General features: G+C 39.0%; 1 protein-coding gene across 16 annotated transcripts in view; it reads left to right on the forward strand.

Moving 5' to 3' along the window:
• Positions 1 to 17,078, forward strand: part of LOC122541861 (calcium-activated potassium channel subunit alpha-1) — an 847,529-nt gene that overhangs the window by 455,437 nt on the left and 375,014 nt on the right. The gene's annotated exons all lie outside the window — the stretch shown is intronic.

The following is a 17,078-nucleotide window of genomic DNA, read 5'->3' on the forward strand; positions in this document are numbered from 1 at the left end:
AATTTGTCTCAAAGTCCTAGTCTGACTTGAGAGCAATTAGAAGCCTGTGTATCCGGATAATCATCTTCATCTTAGCTGAGGTGTTAGATGGTCTACATCTCCAGAATCGGGTTGCATTTTTACCTACCTGAAGCTTTGATGTGAACCCAAAAACTTTTCTGGCTGCCCTGTAGATGACTCGTGTCTGTGCCCAATATTTCAATGACTGGTGAATGGCTGGCATTTGTGTTCCTCTGCCAGAATGTGAGGATGAGCTTTAATGCAGTATACAAAAGTTAGACATGTATGATTTGTTTGTGCAGGAATTGAGAAGCAGAGATTGACCTTGTGTGCATCAAGCAATGGCTGAAAAGCTGTGCTTACAGAATAGTTGTTCAACCAGAAAAAGTCCAAGTCATGCAGCTTTCATCACCACGAGCTGATACTTCAAACCAAACCCCTTTGCAAAAGTAATCACTACAAGTGTGGTCACTTAAAATGAATTTCTTCTGTATTTACAGAATGGTATAATTAGAGGTTTAATGAAAGAGCATGATGAGCTGAGAGTGGTCTGGTTTAGTGCAGGTTTACTAATCAGCCTTAGATGACCTTTGTAACTCCATTTGAAGTTGTACAGTTTAGCCAGATGTTGCATATTGAATAGTGTTCTTCTACAACTTTACACGGTCTAATCTTTTAGTGAAGTATCAGGGTGTCTCCGCAGTAATGGATATGTTGAGATGTAAGCACAACTATCTGGTGAGTGTGTATGAAAGAAGCTTAATATGGCCTGCTGTTCAGAAGTCTTTGGACTGTTAAGATGTCTTTGGACTGTTAAGTTTCTTTGTTCCCGATTTGTAGGTCCTGGACTTGCTGATGATTTTACACTTGTCTTTTAATGAAATTTTAGTAAGAGAGAGTTAGAGGATGCTTAGTTCCCTTGTGAAATATCATAGTGGGTACAGAAACAAGCAGTCTGACAGTGATTACTGCTAGTTATAAAGGGCTGAATTCTGTCGTGCATTAACAATGTATTATAAGTCTCAAAATCAAAAATTGCAGAAGCAATTTTGACAAGCTTGAGATTTCAGATGGCACTCAGTGAGTTTATGACCTTGTAGAACTTACGTGAATCTTGAGATATTTTTGTTGTCTTTTTATTACTTCCTGCCTAATTTTCCTTTTGTGTGTGGAAATCATTAATGATCTATCGCTGCAAAGCTGTTAACAGCCCTGGAGCTGTGGGAAGGTTGTTCACTATCAGTTCACAACCATTCTGATTAATGGAATATGTTTATCACCTTGTGACCAGGAGTGGGATTCAACAAGGTTTCTCTTTGCAATGAGGGATAGCTTATGTACTACTGTATTGGTGGTAAGTCAATGAAGAATCTGGTTAAGGTACGCCATTGTATCCTCCTGTAGTCACTGCAACTCAAATAACAAAGTGCAACATAATCCAATTGGTCAATGGAATCTCTAAATGAAATCCTAGGACAATAAACAATCCTTTTAAAGCTCTGGGACTGTGGTTGCACATACCCAGTTTTAAGACAGGCTGAAAGTCATCTTCCCATGTTTGTCAGGAGAATCCTATGCTCTTCTCAATGAGTTCAGGTCCTCACCACACAACTAATGTAATTTGGCAATTTCCAAGTTTCCGTAGAGATGCTGGTTGGAAGGAAATAGAATATCACATTTGTTATAACAGTTACTGTTGTTTTTGTGGGGACTGAGGCATTTCCTTGGTGCAGCATAGAGAGAGCTGGATTTGATGCTTGAGACCCAAGAGTACTTCATATTGACAGTGGGTTCCGGAAATTGGAAAAGATTCTATCCTCCAGTGTTGAACCACATTGATGAATAAATGTAAATGAAAATGAAAATTTCAAGTGTAACAGAAAAATCGAGGCTGATGCTTTGGTCTTTACTGAGGGATTGAAACACTGTCAGGGGTATTGTCTTTCAAATGAAAATTTTTAATGAATCCACATCTGCCCTATCTAAGGGAGATTAAAGAACCCATGACACTATTTTAGTTAACAGCAGGTGATTTCTCCCCAGCGTCCTGCCCAGTATTTATCCCTCAATCAGCATCACCATAAACAGATTATCCGATCATTACTACACACGGCTGTTTCTGAGAATTGGTTGTTGCATTTTATAACTGCTGCATGGAAGGTGTGACAGAAATAGAAATCCTTTGTTTTTTTTGGAGAATTAAATGAATTTTGAGCTTAAATTTAACTTAGAAACTGAGCAGGAACTGCAAGTTCATTTTGAGTCTGATAGTCTAATGCCTGCCATATTGGTAAAAGAAAATTATTGTGCAATGTCCTTGTCTGTAATAGCCATTAGGCTGTTTGTCCGCACAAAGATAGGACTTGCTGCTTGTTGTAAGCCATCACTGCAAGATTGATTTATCCTGATGATACAGACTGCATGCAGAAAGTGCACATCCACAACCAACATGGTTAATTTTAGAAGTATTTGTACTTAAATGTCAAATCAGGAAGCGCAGATGTACGTCTCCCTGGTCCCAATTCAAGAAATCACTGGCCTTATCCTTCCCTCTCCAGAATCACACTCCAGCACCCAATCAATAAACTCCCAATCCCCCACCTATAAAGCTAGGAATAAATAACCCCGATTGACTGGTGGCTCAGTGGTTAGCACTGCTGCCTCATAGCGTCAAGGACCCAGGTTTGATTCCTGCCTCAGGTGACTGTGTGTGTGGCGTTTGCACATTCTCCTTGTGTCTGCGTGGGTTTCCTTTGGGTGCTCCAGTTTCCTCCCACAATCCAAAGATGTGCAGGTCAGGTGAAGTGTTCAGGGATATGTAGGGCTAGGTGCATTAGTCAGGGGTAAATTTAGCGGGTCTCTGGATGGTCAATGTGGACTTGTTGAGCCAAATGGCCTGTTTCCACACTGTAGGGATTTTATGACTTCTGTTTCTTGAGCCCGATCATTAAAGCACAGAACATTCTCTGCAAGCACCTCAAATGCTGTTCTGCCTTTCCCAAATTTCTCAGCCTTTGAATTTGAGTTGGTCTGTTGTTTTAATCAGCAAGCAATGTATCACTATATCCCATCTTATTGCCTTGGTATAACTAAGAATGCAAGTCTATGACTTGCATTAACATTGGGATTGTTGTTTAAATCTATTCTGTGTTATTCTTTGCAATATAGTGAGAGCATGGTAGTTTGTAGATCTTGCAGAGTTTATTGTTAGGAGTAAAAATGTTTTTAATTTTGATCTTTAGAACTGTATCAGTGAGGAATGTGTAGCTGATATTTGGTGGTGATATTTGATCCTTTGTAATGGAGTGAGAAAGATACCTTGGTCTCATAATTAACATGACTGGCGAGGACGTAAAGGTGATGTTTGAGATGCAGCTCTATTCCTTAAACACTGGTATACTGATTAGTATTCTGACCAGTCCCTGTGTGATGTTCCCTCATTTATCATTGCTCCAAATGGGAATACTTTGGTTGGTCATGACAAGATTAATCCAAAGATCCCTTTCCTTGTTGATGCCTTTCTCGTTTAAGAACTGCATTTATGCTCTACGTAGAGCCAGTCTAACCAGGCTTTCCTGAGTTTATGATAAAGTGAGTTTATAAATTACTTGTTATGAATTACAAACTGCGAAAATAAATAATAATGCAATACACAAACATACAGATTAGAAAAGAGAGCTGAATCCAAAAATAGTAACAAAAATATACAAATCGATTACTGAGTTCTGACAAAAGTAGACAGTTGGACATTGTAGTTGTTATGTTGGTTGATTCAGTAGTTAGCACTGCTGCTAATTCCTGCTGATTGTAGCTGTGCAGTTGACTTTGAGATGCTGACCGTTGTCCTAATTCCTATCAACTTATCATTTGACTTGTTTTCCAGCAAAGAAAAAGAGACTGCTTTTCCTTTTAACTGCAGTATTAGGATGATTAGGATTTTTTTCAGTTGTGATCTTGCTTTTTCCAACTACTACACGTAGACCAGGGTTGTAACTTGCTTTTAATCTAAAGGCTCTAGAAACCCAGGTGGTTGGTTTTATTATTGAAGATAGGAGAAACGTTCAGGCATGCAACCTTTTGAAAATATTTGAATAAGGGACATATCTCCTGGAAACAGGTAAGTTGCCCTTTCAGTCAAAACTGGAAATTGATGGGCTTGAAATTTGTTCAGTTTAAGTTTGTGATTCTTGAAAGGGGAAAAAAACAGCATGTTCTGTAACTCAGACTGCACTCTTTTTCTCCCATCAGGCTCACTGTCTTGAGATAACTGTCAGTGTTCTGAGAGTTTATCAATTTGAAGCCTTTTTCTTTGAAATATCCTTGACACCGGTCAGGTCTAACTTTCCATGGTCTCCTTCGAGGCTGAGAATAATCTACAAATGCCTTCCAGCCAGTCACTGACTACATTGCTCAGAATGTGCATCTCAATTAGTTTTGGCTATGTGTTCTCTTTTCAAAAGAATATGATGCAGTTACAAGTTCAGTGTGACCGTGGAAAGTTTGGGTTTATGATCAGTCATCATTATACCTTACTCTGCTTTTGAAAGCCCCACTGTTAGTATCAATGGAATACCAGTTAACTAAAGATGTCCATGAGCCATCTAAACTGTATTCATACACAAAAACGTAATGTGCATTTATAGAGTGCCTTTCACAACATTGTTTTGAGCACTGCATGGAATTATTGCACTGATGTGTGCATTAGCTGATAAGAAAGTCAATGAGACTAAAAATGCCATTCAACTAACTATGTGCAAAAAATTTGACTATCCATGCTTGGCACATAATTGAATCTTACAACGTTTCCATATATTACAAAATTAGTTCATTATCGAGTTGTCATTTTCCTTAAAATTATCAAATGAAAGAACAATGTTTGCAGCTCAAAACAAATTTGTTACTGTTACCAACAAAAATATTAATGAGATGATGGATTTTATAAGGATGTCTGAATGTAAAGCATTCTTGGTCTGTTGTATGACCAATCCTAATCACTAACCACATTTTATGTGAGGTTGTCTGCATTATTGCTCACCATGGGGTAGGAATCTACAGGGAGACAGTGAGGACTGCACATGCTGGAGATGAGTTGAGAGTGTGTTGCTGGAAAGCACAGCAGGTCAGGCACCATCCGAGGAGCAGAAAAATCGATGTTTCAGCCGAAGCCCTTCATCAAGAATCCTGATGAAGGGCTCTGGCCCGAAACATCGATTTTCTTGCTCCTTGGATGCTGCCTGACCTGCTGTGCTTTTCCAGCAACACACTCTCGACTAGGAATCTACAGGGACCACTTACTCTGATGTGGCAGAAGAAAATAACTTACTGGTCTAATGAGAAATTATTCTTTCATGGCCTTGCTTGTTAGACCAGCATTTATTCCTTCCCTAATGGACATTGCTGAACCAGATTAGTTTTTATATGACTATCAATAGTACCTATTTGGCCATCATTATGAGCTTTTTATTCCATTGTTATTAAATTTCAACTGCCATGATACAATTCAAACCTTTGTCTTCTGAGCATTAGCTGGGAATCTGGATTATGAGTGTCATCATCCCATATTATTATGACTCCTATATTGTTATTATTACTGGACGAGTCAGACCCAGGACTGAAACCAGGTTTGATAGATCCTATTTTTGTTTTTGCTTTATTTAATAAAATGGTCTTTCACTGAAACATAAACATGCAATGCTGAAGATTTTGTTTTAACAGTGGAACAAAAGTTTACGACAAAAGAAAAGTTAAAATAGAATTGACAAAGCTATTCACAAAGTTAAAAATCACACAACATCAGGTTATAGTCGAAAAGATTTATTCAGAAGCACTAGCTTTTGGAGTGGTGCTCCGTCAGGTGGTGATGGAGTGTAGGATCATAAGACACAGATTTTATAACAGAAGATTACAGTGTCATACAGTGATATATTGAACAACCTGGATTGTTAAGTCTTTCATCTTTCAGAATGGGTTGCATGTTTCAGTACAAGCAAGTGCCTGGAGCTTTTAAGTAAAACCATTATGCTGGGGTAACGTATTTCTTAACTTTTCTGATCCACCTCCTTTCTATAGGATAAAGGTTAAGCTGAAACATTGACTCTCCTGCTCCTCAGATGCTGCCTGACCTGCTGTGCTTTTTTTTAGCGGCATACTTTATCGACTTTGACTTTTTCAGCATCTCCAATCCTTACTATCTCCTAAGCTGTTACATCTTTGACCAGGAATTCTACAAATTGAAATATAAATTGAATAAAAAGCTTTCTAACCTATAGGTCTTTCCCAAGCAAAGAATCCTGATCCTTCTAAACAGAGAACAAACTGATGTTGCTCAAAAACTGAACTGTCCTACCTGTCCATCTTCCTTCCCACCTATCCACTCCACCCTCCGCTCCAACCTATTACCATCACTCCCACACCTTCATCTATCTACCACCTTCCTAGTTATCTTCTTCTCTCCCCCCCCCTCCCCCCCATCCCACCCTCTCAGCCCCCCACATTCCTGATGAAGGTCTTATGCTCGAACCATTGCTCCTTAGATGCTGGTTGACCTGCTCTGCTTCTCCAGCGCCAGACTTTTGCCTCAAAATTTACTGTCTACTCAGAACTTTCCCAATGTAAATAAATCCCAATTTCACCCCCATAGCTTCCTGTTTCAGACTACTTTTAAAAGTCATGGCTGCTGCAATACCAGATAAGTTAGTTGTTAAAATTTCTTCCCCCCACCCCCCAACCTTCGTACAGACCAAAATACCCAAATTCCTGCCATCACTTGAGCATCCAAATTCTAAAATAATTGATATTGGTCTCATACTCTTTACATCACATCAGCCCAGTGACATTACCAATCATCACTAACTCCCTTTGTGCCTTTCCAACCATCTCCTTTAGACAGAAACAGGTTTTAGTTTATCGCAGGTTAGCAACTAATATGACAGTCTCAACACTGATATGATTGTCATGGTTGCGGAGACTATGATGGTAGGTTTTGCTCTTTCAGCATCCGCAACTGTTCTCCCACTAAATTGATATGACAACATCGCAGTAGGTGCGCTTAAGACTCTTCTCAGACCCTAGTACCCTTCTACAACACACTGCAGTGTTTTGAGAAGAACATGGTGTATACAAAATCAGCATCAGTTCAAAACAGTTTTCTCTAGCAGCTGCTGTGATGAATTTTTATAACTTGTGAATGTGGGAATTGTGTATTTTTCTTTCAAAACTGGAACAGTGGAAATGTTCATGTTGGGGCATTCCTAATTTGGTTTCTGGTTTTTAGTATTAGTTTTTAGTCAGGTGAGTGGTAAGAGTGGCTTCTGTGCGGTGTTGGCACCACCTAGTGCTAATTTCATGAAACAGCTTTAAACAAAAGTTACACATTTATTGTTAGAATTAGCAGTGTGTGACAAAATCCTGTGAGCCTTCTCTGACATTCAGTGCGATCATGCTGACCTTCTCCCTCAACTTACTTTCCTACCCTACCTCCAAAACCTTTGACCTTATTGAGCCCAAAAATATACCACATTACCCCTTCAATATAATTCAACAATTAAGCAAGTCTAGCAGTTTGCCTGGAGAATTCGAAAGATGAAGATAATAATCACCATGCTGCTTTTCTCCCCTTCCATTTTTAGAAACTCAAGAACGTGTATCACATTTGTGCTGTTTAAACTGCCGTTGTACTTTATTTTAAGCAGTGAGTTTTAAGTTCACTGGATCCTGCCTGGGGTTTCCAGCTGATAGGTCACGCAGTAGAACAGTATCCAGGTCATTGGTGAAGGGTGCCTTCAGTCAACATGGCTTCCAGTGCTCTCTGCAGTTCTCAAGAAGATGCAACAGGTTTATAGAACACTTCTTCACTGAGCTTGAGTATCAATCACTTATACATTAGTTTTATTCATTCAACGGCTGTGGTCATTGTTGGCTATGTGATTATGTATTGCCCATCCTGAACTGCTCTTGAGAAGTTGATGGTGAGATACCTGATTGGAATGCTGCAGTCCATGTCACGTGGGGTATACCTACAGTGCTGTTGGAAGGGAATTTCAATATTTTGACCCAATGATGGTGAAGGGACAGCAATATAGTTCCAAGTCAGAATGGTCTGTGGCTTGGAGAGGAAATTTCAAGTAATTGTGTTTGCATGCATTTGCTGCCTTTGCTCTTCTAGGTGGTAATGGTCACAGGTTTGGAAGGTGCAATTGAAGAAATACAGAGGGACATTAGTGTCCATAATTGTTAACAGTCAAGTGCATTTCGCAGGATGTTTTGGCAGTTGAGTCACTTCCTCAACCCTTCTAAAGCACTTCTAACTTTCCTGCTGGAGCTTTAATTATTGCTGAACATGGAACATGGAACGTTTTGTTTCTCCAAACTAATTGTAACAGTAAAGGATTTCCATATTGTTAACTGAAAGCGATTTCCCAAGAGATACAAGAACTGAGTTAGTGAGAGTCGTGTGCAAGTACCATCCTGGCACTGCATTAAAAAGGAGCAAGAGCAATTGGAGAGTTCTGACTGATTAAATTACAGTAATGGAAAAAACTTTAGATCAACCAATTATATTTTTTATTTACTCCTGAATGTGACTTTGGAAACCTGAAGTAAAAAAGGACTTGGGAGAATTTAAGACGGAGATAGATTAGCAAGGGGATCAAGGGTTATGGGGAGAAGGCAGAAGAATAGGGTTGAGAAACACATCAGCCATGATCAAATGGTGGAAGAGCTCAATGGGCTGATGGAATGTCAGTTAATAGTGTACATATAATTATATGTGCAATTATATATTGAATTTATGATGTTCAGCAATAAATATAAATATGAATCGTTTCATTCAATAAATGAAAGCTTTAGGAAATTGTCATGGCCCAAAGAACTTTTAAAACCACAAATTTTGTTTTGTCTGTTAATCCAGCTGCTCCAAAGTTCTTATAACACAGCAAGCATTTTAAGGGAAATCCTTTTAAGTCAGGAGGCTAGAATTTACAATGTAGGATAAATAGTTGGAGGAGAAAATATTGCTGGGATAATGCGGTAGAATCAAAGAGTGCATATAACTGGACCTTTCTTTGAAAGAACCAGTGTAGGTTTAGTGGGCTTTTTCTGTTCTGTACTATCCTAATCCTATGATTCTATCTTTACTTACTGTTGTGGTCTCATATGATGGCAGTAAAGAAGGACAAAGAAGGAAATCTGGCTTGATAGATCATATGTTTAATTATTGCACTCAGTTGCTGTGGTGGTTCATGGAATCACAGAAGTGTTAGGGTTGAGAAGGAGGCCATTAGGCCCATCATGGATAGACTAGCTCTTCAAATAAACATCATTGCTTAGTGCTGATCTCTACCCCCCCCCCCCCCCCCCCCCCCCCCCCACCAACTACCTTGCATGTTATTTCTATCCAAATAATTGTTCAATGCCCTTGTACCTGCCTCAACTACACTTTCAGGCTGTGCAGTCCATACTCCAATACTCTATGTTGCATCACATTTGTTACTTTTGAAAATCACTTTAAATACTATGCCCTTCACTCTTATTCTTTATATGAACAGGAACATTTTTTGTCTGTTCATTTTATCCAGCTTGCCTATGAAAACCTCTGTCAGATCTCCACTAAGTCACCTTCCCTCAATGAAGAACAGTCCCAAATTCTTCAAACTATCCTCATAACTGAAGTTCATCATCCTTTGAACCATTCTTGTCAATCACTTCTGCACATTTTCCAATGCATTCACATACATCCGATAAAATGATGCCTGATGTAGTGATTGGAATGAGGTCAGCCAGCTGAGCCTCATGGAATATGAGTTCCCTGATTGGATAAGGTTAACAGCCCCAATCAGGACTCTTGGATGACAGGAGTGTCAGAAGTTCTATTCACTCTAGCAGGCTCTGAGCTAGCTGGATCAGTGCCAAGGACTCTCCCCATGTAAATAAAGGGTAACTTGGTGATGGGTTACCACCCTTCATGGAGTTATTTCACCAAGAGCAGAACTCAATACTGTAGCTGAGGTTCAGCAGTTATCTTGTACAAGTTCAATATCACCAACAAGTTGAATGTTGTTCTCTCTGCCCCTACTGATAAAACCGAGGATACTGTATGCTTCATTAACTGGTTTGTCACTTACACTGATCTGTGTACATATACACCTAGGTCCTTCTGGTCTTGTAGCCCCTATAGAATCGTACCCAATATACTCTGGCTCAATGTTCTTATCAAAATGCATCACCTCACATTTCTCTGCATTGAACCTCACTTGCCACCTATTTGTCCACTCCACCAAGTTGTCTGTGACCTTTTGGAATTCTACACTGGCCTTCTCACAGGTTACAATTCTTGTAAATTTGCAGATTTTAAAATTGTCCTCTACACACACATATAGCAAGAGTGTCAATAATAGCCCTTGGTAGCTCCATGACAAATCTTCCTTAGGTCTGAAAAATATATTATATTTAAAATGTTCATTTTATTTTGTTGTTTATAGCTTTCCTCACAAGTCTGTTGTTTGACACTCTATCAAACACCTTCCAAAAGTCAAAGCTCCTTCCCTTAGGAGCCTTTCTATGACCTCCTCAGAAACAATTCCAGAAGGTTAGGCAAGTATGGTTTCGCCTTTGTAAGTTCTTTTTCCATGTGACTATTAATTCTGTTCCAAATAATTGAATGTAAAAAGCTTTCCATCACTGAAGTTAAACTCTGGTTAGTCAGTGAAATGAGGCTGCAGGTGTTCTTCAACAGCATAATATATGTTTATGACATAAAAGAAAAAAAGATCAAGGCTGTATAAGACAGTAAGAAAGATTGTAATTTAATTGGCAAAAGGAAGCTTCAAGCTGTTTCCCCAGCACTCTACTTTTACAGATACTAAACTCCAAAGAAATTTCACTCTTATTTCAAATCTTTAAAGTTTTACTTAATTGATTCCTTACAGTTTCATTTCTTTATTATGAAGATAGTTTTAAATTTCCTTTAAGTCTGTTAGTTTGAGTCTTTCATTATTCTGATAGCCTAAATGTTTTATTTCTGATAACGCAACAGTTTTTTTTCATCTGAGCTCTCCCAACTTGGAAGCTTCACAAAGTAAAGCATTTTGTCTAAAGTTACATATTCCCTTGAACTGAAGCTTGATTCTCCTGCTAGGACATACCGTTCTACCTTCTGTACTGAACACCTGGTTCTTTTGCACGGACACTTTGAGCCTTCTTTTCTGAAAATCAAAAAAACAAAAGCATTGGTAAGGTAGAAACTCAGCAAAATAAGCATTTCATTCATTACTGCTACGGTATTTCTTGCAGGCAATCGTGTGTTTTCTTGGAGTTTACGTAATTAGATCATTGTTTCAAATGACATTCTGTTTTTAAAAAAGTGACATTCTCAGAACTGACCCATATCCGTTTTCCCAGTTATCCCCTGTAAATGTAACTTTTTCAATATTTATCTCTGTCAGTGTGTAAAAGGGAGTTTTTAAAGTGGTTTATGCTTTTAATTTGTAGAGTTTACTTATTTTAATTTAGTTGTTTGTGATTGCTAGAATCTAATCACCTGCAATAGTTATTTTTAACTATAGAAATGTCATCCATGCTTTCTGTCAACCTGGGTCTGAAAATCAGTTTGGGGATTTTACATTTTCCTTTTAAAAATAATAACTTTTGTGATGACTGCAGAAATAGTTGGGCTTGATTTCCAAAATATTTCCCCAATAATTTGTGACTACTTAGTATCTGAAGAGCCATGAATAGTGCTGAACATTGGTCTTTAATCAGCAAAAGTCCCCACTTCTGAGCTCATTGGAAGGAAGGTCATTCATTAAGCAGCTGAAGATGTTTGAGCCTAGGACACTGATCCTGAAGAACTTCTGCAGAGATGTCCTTGAGCTGAGATGACTGACCTTCAACAACCAGAACCATCATCTTTTGTGCTAGTTATGACTCCAGCAAGTGGAAAGGTTGCCCTTTAGTTCTCATTGACTGTAGTTTCGCTAGCGTTCCATGATGCCACACTCAGTCTAATGCAGCCCTGATATCTGGGGCACTCACTCTAGGCTCAACTCTGGAATCCAGATTGCCCAGATTTGATTCAAGATTGTAGTGAGGTCAAGCATTAAGTGGCCTGGAAGAAGCCAATCTGAGCGTCAGTGAACAGGTTAGTGCTAAGCATGGGCTGCTTGACAGAACTGTTGATGACACTTTCCATCATTTTGCTGATGATCAAGAGTAGACTGATGGGGTGGAAATTGGCCAATTTAGATTTGTACTGTTTTTGGGTAAAGGAGACAACAGGACAATTTTCCACATGACCAAATAGATGCAGGTGTTGCAGCTGCACTATAACTATGGCTAGGGATACAGCAACATCCGTGCTGTTGCTGGAGTGTTGTGAGTGCCCATACCCTTTACCGTCTCCAGTATCTCCATCTATTTCTTAATTTCACTTGGAGTGAATTGAGTTGGCTGAAGACTGATATCTGTCAATGTTGAGAACTCCTGACGCAATGACCTTCCAACTACATAGTACACTCCTGCCATGCCTGCTGGGTCTGTGCTACCAATGGGATAGAACATAACCCAGTAGTGGCAATGAATTTGTTTGGGACATGTTCTTTAAGGTATCATTCATGAGTATGATTGTGTTAGGCTTTGGCTTGTCAAATTCACCCAATTTTGGCATTAACAGTGGATTTTGGTTGGGAGGTTTCTGCAGGGTTGACTGGACTGAATTTGCCTCAGTTTCCAGTATCTTAGTCAATGGCAAATGGTCCATTTGCTTTCATTCCTTTTTTGAGGTGATTGATACCACTGAGTGGACTGCTAAATAGTTGCAGAGAGCAATTTTGATTTAATCTCATTGCTGTGGGTCTGGAGTCATATGCAGGCCAGATCAGGTAAGGATGTCAGTTTTCTTATCCTAAAGGACATTAGTGAATGAGATGGCCCTTCACAGAATGAACAATGGTTTCATAGTCATCATTAGGCTTCTAATTCCAGTTTTATTGAATTCACATTCCACCATCCTGCCATGGTACTCGAATCTGGGACCAGAGTATTGCTTGGGTCTCTGGATTATTACTATAGTGACAGTACAACTCAACACACCCCTGTGATTCATATTGCAGCTTTTGTTGAGATGACATCTTCTAAACAACGATTAAAATAATTTCTAAGTCTGTTTGAACTAGAGTATTAACTTTGCTTCTCTGTCTATGCTGATGCTCATGACCTGATGAATAATTCCAGCAATTTGACTACTTCCCTTTGTTCCAGTTGCTTTCAGGAACTTAGTAATATCTGCAGGATAATAACCCTACTACTTAAAGCTGCAGCTTCAGTAATGTGTAATCTAATGTGCAATACTATCAAGGCGTCACATTTTTAATAGTGGAGTTGTTAGAAGGTTCTTTAGTAAACTTCTGACATTGAACTGATAATTTTTTGGAAACTGTTTCCTGTTTTTCAAGCTGTGCTGTTTCTGTTACTCTGTCAATCACATTTCCTACTCAAACTCAATCACTTAAATCTATACTATGCTCATACTTTCTTCTAAGACAAGTTAGAGATTTTGAAAAATATGAAAAGCTCCCCAGTTTGCTAGTCATCTCTGCACCAGGTTAACAAAGTTGAGACCAGATTTCTACACTTAAAAGGAATTGCTATTTATTACAAGGAAATAGACTCTAGCATTAGGTAAACAGAAATGAATGATTGGCATATAGCAGTGCTAATTACAACTCTAATAGCCTTATAACCTCACCCTTACAGAACAAGTAGAGGGAGAAGCGAATGGATGGAAGGACAACTGGAAAAGTGATCCAGTGATCACTTCACAGTATCTGCTGGGAGAGTTCTTATGCCAATCAGAACACTGCTTCTTGGTCTTCCTTTTCCAAATGCTTCCACTGGTTTGCAAGAGTTACTAGGTGATTGGTTTACTTATAACATGCCTCTAACTTATAAAAAGTTACAGCTTACAGCAACTGCTGATGAAACATAAACTGGTTTTCTTCCGACTTAAAAGTAAGAACAGCAAAAGAACATTTGTGAGCTGATGGAGATCTAAAGGATTCTTCGTATCTTGTTCACAAGCTGTTCAGCTACCAGGGAACCAATCACATAATCTAGGCAGGCAGAAAGCTTTCGTTATTGAAAACTGGTCACTAGTCCACAGACCAATCAGCTACTTGTATTGACTAAAGCTCCATCCACACATGACCCCTTGGCTCCAACTCATCTGTAATCACATGCAGCCACTGTTGGAACCAACAGCTGTGCAAATAGTATTCACAATGAATGTCAGATTACTTACTGTCAAAAGATGGAACCATCCTCCAGCAATCCAGTTATTTTCTTATTTCAGTCGACAATTTAAAATATAGAAAAATAAAAAAGACAAGGTGTGAATTGCTGTAGTATCAATGACAAAATCTAGTTGCATGTGCAGTAGCTGGAATTCACTCAGCCATGGTTTCTCAACCTGTTTGTCTTGGTATTCAGCTTGCCTCATAATGCAGGAGTTCTGTGCCTCTGGACCTGGCACAGTTTCACTTACAAATGGGGCATGTACATAAATGGGATAGATGATTCTTGTAGCTAGTCATCTCTGCACCAGGTTAACAAAGTTGAGACCAGATTTCTACACTTAAAAGGAATTGCTATTTATTACAAGGAAATAGACTCTAGCATTAGGTAAACAGAAATGAATGATTGGCATATAGCAGTGCTAATTACAACTCTAATAGCCTTATAACCTCACCCTTACAGAACAAGTAGAGGGAGAAGCGAATGGATGGAAGGACAACTGGAAAAGTGATCCAGTGATCACTTCACAGTATCTGCTGGGAGAGTTCTTATGCCAATCAGAACACTGCTTCTTGGTCTTCCTTTTCCAAATGCTTCCACTGGTTTGCAAGAGTTACTAGGTGATTGGTTTACTTTTGTTTTATATTAGCACTTCTCTATTTCACATATACAGTGGTTTCCTTATTTAATCGCATATTTTCCTGGAGGCCTTTTCTTCATAGCTAGGGGAAAGTGAGGACTGCAAATGCTGGAGAGTGAAGGGCTTATACCTGGAACGTCAACTCCCCTGCTCCTCTGATGCTGCCTGACGTGTTGTACTTTTCCAAAGCCACACTTTTCCTCACGGCTGACAATGCTCAAGACAATGGACTTTGCAGGGAAATAATGCCAACCTTTACTGTCACATAGGTACAGTGTTAGTTTAGTTGATGATCATATTTATCAATAATTGGATCAAACAATATAGGAGTAAAAGTAGGCTATTCAGCCCATCAAGTCTGTTCTGCCATTCAATGGGGTTATGGCTGGTCTGATCATTCTAAATTCTATTTTTCTGCCTCTTTCCCATAACCCTTGATTCCTTACTGATTAAAAATCTGTCTTTCTCAGTCTTGAATATACTCATACCAACCTATACAGTCTCTGATGTAAAGAATTCCACTTACTCATTGCCATCTAAGAGAAGAAATTTGTTCCCCGCCTTAAATGGGTGATTTCTTACTGTGAAATTATCCCCTATGGTTCTAGACTCTCCACATTTACCCTGTCACACCTCTTAACAATTACATGTGTTTCATTAAGATTTCTTCTCATTCTTTTAAACTTCGAGGAGAACGTAGCAAGACTCCCCTATTTTTGTACAGGTCATTCTGCTCTAAGGTGCATTCCGTTAATGCCAGTTCGCTATAACACTATTGACGAATTGGGGACACTGTTTCGATAGCACAAACCATTAGTGTGTACTGGTTATAATGCATTTCCAGCCCCATTGGTTTAAATAGTGCTGCTATTACACATCTCCTTGTAACACGAGGTTGCACAAGAACGGAACTACTGCATTGTAGCAGAACCGACTGTACTTCATTCTCTTTGAAATAAGGGCCAGGATTCTGTTGCCTTACCTCTTAACTGTTTAATATGTACATTAGCTTTTTTGTGATTCACACACAAGTATCCTCAAATCCTTCACTGCTGCAGTTTTCTGATGTCTTTCTCCATTTCGTTAATAGTTAACTCTATTCTTCCGACCATAATGCAAAACCTCACAATTACTCGGGGGTCAATCAGAAACAAGTTCAGAACATGCAGTGATCCCCAAAATGCACCTTTAAGGCACATATATGCCATTCACCCAGCAGTAAGGGACCCTAGTTTCTGCATCTAGATTGTTGTTGAAAGAACTACTTCACCAGAATTACATTTTTTTATGCTAGTGATAATTCATGCTGACATCATAAACCAGTATAATAATATTAAATCCTTTGCCAACACTACATGACTCATTGTTAGAGGTTCAACCCAAATAAACACTTAATAAATATCACTAATTAAAATAAAAGAAATACCATTTATAGAAGCATCTTCCTTTCTTCAGGATGGTCTAAAGTGCTTCCCACCCAACGAATTGCTTTTGAAGGTGATCTTCTCGTGACATACAATCCACTCAATCCATATAAGATTAGTGACAAAAACCGAAATTGCTGGAGAAACTCAGAAGGTGTGGCAGCAGCTGTGGAAAGAAAAAGCAGAGCTAACATTTCGAGTTAGGGACTCTTGTTCAGATCTTTTTTTCCCCACAGGTGCTGCAAGACGTGCTGAGCTTCTCCAACAATTTCTGTTTTTGTTTCAGATTTCCAGCATCTACAATTTTGTGGTTTAAGTTACATTTACAACTCTCTTCAAGGCTGTGCCCTCTTATTCAACCTGCAATGTCCCTTTAACCAAAACCCAACTGATTAAGCCATGCGCAAAGATATCTGATTGTTCTAAACATGTAGTAATACTATTTCATATTACCAAATGCTGTATGCCAAACCTAAAGTAAAATAACAGCTTGCATTTATGTAGTATCTTTAACATTGTGAGGTGCTTCGCAGGAGAGGAATCAAAGAATATTCAACATCAGGCTGCATGAGGAGACTGAGAGGAGGTCACTAAAAGCTCAGTTAAAGACATAGAAGTGTGGAATTCCAGAGATTAGGAACCTAGCATTGCATAGAAAGATTGGCATGACTGTGAGCCATACAGGCCGACCATCTTTCAGGTTCTATGCCTGACACGTTCTGGAGTCA

This window comes from Chiloscyllium plagiosum, unplaced genomic scaffold (genome assembly GCF_037043375.1).
Source record: "Chiloscyllium plagiosum isolate Xiang-an unplaced genomic scaffold, Cpla_swu_hap1 HiC_scaffold_43, whole genome shotgun sequence".
In the NCBI taxonomy this organism is placed as follows: Eukaryota; Metazoa; Chordata; class Chondrichthyes; order Orectolobiformes; family Hemiscylliidae; genus Chiloscyllium; species Chiloscyllium plagiosum.